This window comes from Mandrillus leucophaeus, unplaced genomic scaffold, assembly GCF_000951045.1.
Source record: "Mandrillus leucophaeus isolate KB7577 unplaced genomic scaffold, Mleu.le_1.0 Scaffold777, whole genome shotgun sequence".
Classification (NCBI taxonomy): Eukaryota; Metazoa; Chordata; class Mammalia; order Primates; family Cercopithecidae; genus Mandrillus; species Mandrillus leucophaeus.
Window position 1 is genome coordinate 933877 of NW_012108441.1, and position 5837 is coordinate 939713.

Consider the following 5837-nt stretch of genomic DNA (forward strand, 5'->3'; position numbering starts at 1 on the left):
AAAAAAAAAAAAAAAAAAAAAAAAAAAAAGAAAAAGAAAAAGAAAAAAATCTGACAGTCATAGAAAGGGAGTTTAAACAAACACGAGAAAACACATATAAACCCAACACTGGGCTGAGTGCAGTGACTTATACCTGCAATCCCAGCACTTTGGGAGGCCAAGACAGGAGCATGGTTTGAGGCCAGGGGTTTGAGGCCAGACTGGGGAACATAGCAAGATGCTGTCTCTGCAAAAATAAAAAATTAGCCAGGTGTGGTAGAGAGTGTGCCTGTAGTCCCAGCTACTTGGGAGGCTGAGGTGGGAGGATCACTTGAGCCCTGGAGTTAGAGGCTGCAGTGAGTCATGGTCACACCACGGCACTCCAGTCTGGGCTACAGACAGAGCAAGACTGTGTCTTTTTTCCTAAATGTTTTCCCATAACCCTGATACCTAACCTTCAGCTCTCACAAATCTGCTCCCTAGCAGAAACATTTCTAATCCTACCAATTAAAAGAAATCAACCGTATCTATCTCTGGGGTGGTTCTGGCAGGCGGATCTAATTCTGACTGTGGCAGGCGGATCTATTCTGACTGCAGAGACAGTGTTTCCTCCAGGTGCACAACAGGATGAGAGCTGTATTCATAGCTTATGCAGCCGTGCTGTGAACCAAGCATGGCATCTAAGCACACGAACATTTATCAACTCATCTGACCTCACAGCTGCCCATCTCCAATTACAGAGGCTGGGTTACTTGCTGTGGCCACACAACTAAGAAGCGACAGAGGTGGCTTTGCTCCAGGCAACTTGACTCCGTGGTCCCAGCCGCTTTGGTGCCACCCCATATCAGTAGACATTAGGGGGCGGGCAAGACGGAGCCCATGGAAAGCCTCAATTCTTCATCCCTCCCTGTGTCCACAGTCTGCCATGTGAATTTGTGGTTCCTCCACTAAAGAGGTGGAGCCTGTTCCACACCCTTTGATGCCGGGGTTGGCCAGGAGATGTGCTTTGCCAGAAGAAGGTTAGACAAAGCCAGGAGAAGCCCCTTTGTGACAGGGTGCGTTGTCTTGTGCCCCTGCCACGAACACATTCAGCCATACTGCTGGTCCCACAAGGAAGAGGAGAGGCACACAGCACAGAGTCTAGGCTGAATTAGCTCATCTACAAATTCATGAGCTAAGTCAATACTTTGTTGCACAGATTATTGCTGACATTTTATAGTTTGTTACACAGCATTACTGGGGCACCAGCTAACTGATGCGACCTGGTCCCTGTTTCTTTACTACAAACCGACTAGTGTAAATAAATTACACACATATAATCAATCCCACAGTTTACTCAGATGGCTTAAGAATCTGACATATGGTGAGGATATTCTTTTTTTACAAAAGCTGTAAGGTAGGTAAATCAAAGACATGCTCCATTCACTTGAAGAGACACTTTATTTTGTTACAGTCAAGCAGGATGATCTGTTGATAGGTGAGTGGTAAGTGTCGAGCATGAAATCTACACACATTTGCTGCGGTGGACTGAAGGATACAAGCCACAGGCCACCTCCCATAGGCAGAGCCCTCCACAGCCACGCTACAAGAAGGGGAAGGAGCAGCTGCCACCCAAGAACACAAGGGCCAACCATTAGCACCAGATTGCTTTTCTATGAATAATACAACTAGATACAGAGTTATGGATGTTGACTCACTAGAATCTTTGGGTCCCCACTAACCAGACATTTCAGAGGCAAACAGGGGAACTGACGGGACAGCTCACTCTATGTGCTTTGCTACAAGGATACTCGAGCACTATGTATTGCTATGTAGAAGAGAAAGTCCTAAAAAGACATCAAAAGGCTGAGTAGAGACACACAAATTGGATTATTCACATTTTACACACATATCAAAATGACCACAATACTGTATTTGAGGGCAAAGAATAACAGGTAAAAGCTCTGTCAAACAAAATTCTCTGAAATTCCTTGGGTCCTCTCCCTGAGGGAGAAAGATGGGGCTAAGTGCACAGCTAGCTTCACCTTTTCAGACTGACCACCATTCACAGCGAGTGACCACCAGCTGGAGAGGAGGAGGGAGCTTCGCTGGCAGAACAGGGAGTTTTCAAGTTAGCAAGAGCTTAATTGAACAGGAATACACACTTTTGGAAAGACATTTATCCTTCTGGCATTGGTAGGCTGCCAGAAAGGCTGTTTATTGCCTGCATCATTGAGCTTGCCAGTTTGGACTTGGCTCTACAGAAGGCATTACCGCCAACACGGCCCCTCTGGCTCAGGCAGTGTGGATTCCAGTCTTTTAAGACATCTGTGTGTGTGCGTCTGTGCACGCGCACGTGTCTGCTTTGGTAAGGCGGTGGTCACTGTTGCTGACAAAATGAAATCTCCATTTCACTGGAAAACATCTTTTATGGGAATAAGGGGAAGTCAGGATTAAAATGATCTGCTGATCCAACAAATGCCCTAATACGGCCTAAACACGAAGTCACCCAAAGGATTCACTCACCATTAACATGCATTTAATTAAACATTTTTTGAAGAAATACACTGAATCTACAATTATTAGATAAAAATAAGTAAGTTATAAATTATAACCAAGCTGTCGGCGGCTGAACATCTTTTCGTGTGCTTGTTTGCCACGTGTGTATGCTCTTTGGTGAAGTGTCTATTCAAGTCTTTTGCCTGCTTTTCACTTGGGCTGTTTTCTTACTATCCAGTTTGAGAGTTCTTTGTACATCCTGGACACAAACCTTTTGTCAGATACATGATTTGCAAATATTTTCTCCCAGTCCGTGACTTGTCAATTGGAAATTGACAGCATGACAGTGTTTTAATAAACCAGGCTCTCTTTAGAATCCTGCCATTTCAATCAAGGAAATGGATATAGAATCTTTAAACTTCATGGCAGAAAAAGATCAAGCTCAGGAGTTGTGTAGTCCACGGGACCTCTGAAGAGCCAGAGGAAGGGGTCTTCCCGTACATGGAATGTGGCCCTCATGCCACGCTACATGACTTAAGGAGGAAACAATGGAAAAGTAGCCAATTATGATGGACAACCATATGCATACAAAATACATGGGGGGAAAGCAACTGAAAAAATATTCTGTTAGTCTTGAGGAACAGCTAACAAGCACATTACTACTGGACACACTCTTAACCAAAAAATTTTACTTTGCAGAAAAACTGTGATGTTAGGTGAGAAGGACTAAAGCTATTTGCCTGTTTGATGCGTGACTGTGTTTTTTAAAGCATGCACGTTATTTCTTTAAGTGGCAATTTAATCTTAGAATGAGTGAACCTAACCACACAGGTTGTTCCTTTCACAGTTGGTTTTTAACCACTAGGAAACTATTCACCTTTCCAAAAAGTTAATAAATTATCATCATCATGATGATGACTTCTGCTGGGTCAGAGAACATCATTAGATAACAGAGACAAATGCTCACACTGTTGAACGAGCAGGGACAAAACCTGGCAGCCCATGCCTGGATGAATCACAAGAGAAGATGCGCACCAGGGTCCCCCTCTCATGCACGTCATGACGTGCTGGCCGCTGTCCAAGCAGTTGGCTCAGCATCTGAAGACGGGAGGAACAACGGGTTTCCCACTGACAGTGACCACTCGGCATGCACCACAGGCCCAGCCCACAGCCCATGCAGTGGAAACTCACATCCGGCAGAGCCTAGTGTCAGATGTAGTTATGTGTAAAGGAAAATGGCTCTCAGCAATCAAAAGGGAAACTAAAAAATTAAATAAATCATCCCACACAAACACAAAAGTTATTGCTTTTCTAACAGCCTCTCTGCTATAAGAGAAGTCTCCAGGGCATGAACACGGGCGGGGTCTTCGCGAGTATCCTTGGGAACGGAGCTGGAGCTCGGAAGCCCCGTGCCCCTCTCCTCCACGGGGGACCGGTCTCTTATTTGCCCCTTTCAGGCTGAAGGCTGTCGAATAAGCACTTCAGCTGCTCTTCACCAAGGTGGATTTTATCTTCCAGCTCCCGCTGCTCGATGATGAGGGCCGACTTCATTTTCACGAAGTGCTCATAGTCCGCGAGGCTCTCCTCGCTCAGATAGTTGGCCAAAATGTCAAAGACGATGCGCTCGCGGCGGTCCAGGTTCTCCTTGAGCTCCTTGGCGTCCTCGTGCTGCTGGATCAGGACTCTCTGCTTCTCAAGCAGTGATTGCTGTTGACAGACAAACAAGCCTGTTGAGGACCAGGATGAAAGCCGGGGTACTGGCCAACCCTTGAAGACACTGGCAACTTGTGGGCTGGTCCCACAACTTATTGATGGAAACCCTGATGCCACCAGAGATCCGATGGGGTCCACAGAGACAAACCCAGGGCCCAAGGCCCGGGGGCACGTGTCTCATGGCTGCAGCGGGCCAGCCTGAGGCCCCCAGAAGCCACCCACAGGCCTCTCTGGGTTTCCTCTTGCTGTCTGAGCCTGCCTCTCTCCCACCTGCCTTGAATGGTGAGCAGAAGAGTCACCAAAGGACTCACAACGACAGAATTCTGAGATGCTGCAAAGGGCAAAGGACTGCGGGGCCCTCCTGGTATCAAGGTCCGCTCCATGGGAACACCGTGGGACAGCTGGCCACATGGGAGGACTCGACAGGAATTCAGGGCAGGCTTGCTAAACGCTCCTGGCAGAAGGAGGAGAAGCCCTCGAGCCTGCAGAGCATGTCTGCACACAAGGAAGCCCGAGGGTGAAGACGCAGTGCTGTGCACAGGTGTCGGTCAGCAGCCGCCTCGGGCACGGTGCCACCCTGACCTAGCTAGTTCCACGACACAGTAACTAAGCACTCGGCTGAGTGCAGAAGGGCACCGTCTCCAAGCCCAGCTCCAGGACAGCGTTCTGCGTGGCCCAAATCACCCTCACCTGGAGAAAGGGGAGAGGCGCTTCTTCTGCTCCCCTTCTGAGAGAGGCTAAGATGATACAGATGAACATTCTGAAGGCCTGTTCTGTGCAAACAAAACTAGCTGTTTTATTGATATTTGGCCTATGAGGTAGAAGCCAACAAGGCAGCTATTATTTCCCTTGGTTCACATGTGAAAGCACGAAAAGACAGACCCACTGAGAAACGCCTTGAGAGCTGCACGCCTCAGGAACAGGAGAAAAGTCAGATGCACGGTCTGGTTCCTTCTAGACTGATATATGCCCTCTTGTTAAATCACAGCTACAACAACCACAAGAAAATAGCTATCACTGAGTACTTACGATCGTCAGCAGGCAGGTATGTCTGTTACGGACTTATACATGGTAAAAGAAAAGTTAAAAACAACAACATGATTTTTCTAAGAAGAGACGATTATCAGTAAGAGTCAACAGGAATATCTGAAAATATGTCAAAAAGAGGTAACAGTTCTTTGGGAAGATCCCACAGCCCTGCAGTCCAATGACAGGTCAACTCCCTGCATCTGATGAGCACCTTTTCCCCTCAATTAAAAGGAAGGAGGCCGGGCACGGTTGCGCACACCTGTAATCCCAGCACTTTGGGAGACTGAGTAGGCGAATCACTGGAGCTCAGGAGTTCCAGACCAGCCTGGCAAACATGGTGAAATCACGTCTCTACCAAAAAAATACAAAATTAGCTGGGCATGGTGGCATGCACCTGTGATCTCAGCTACCTGGGAATCTGAGGTGGGAGAATCTCTTGAACCTCGGGAGGCAGAGGCTGCAGTGAGCCGAGATCACACCACTGCACTCTGGCCTGGGCGACAGAATGAGACCCTGTCACAAACAAACAACTAAAGAAATATAAAAGGACTGAACAATGAGATCACTTGGACTTGGGAAGGGGAACATCACACACCAGGGCCTATCATGGGGAGGGGGGAGGGGGGAGGGATTGCACT

General features: G+C 47.5%; 1 protein-coding gene across 1 annotated transcript in view; it reads right to left on the minus strand.

Moving 5' to 3' along the window:
• The window catches only part of SHROOM2 (shroom family member 2), an 83324-nt gene that overhangs the window by 1108 nt on the left and 76379 nt on the right, over window positions 1–5837 (minus strand). The gene's annotated exons all lie outside the window — the stretch shown is intronic.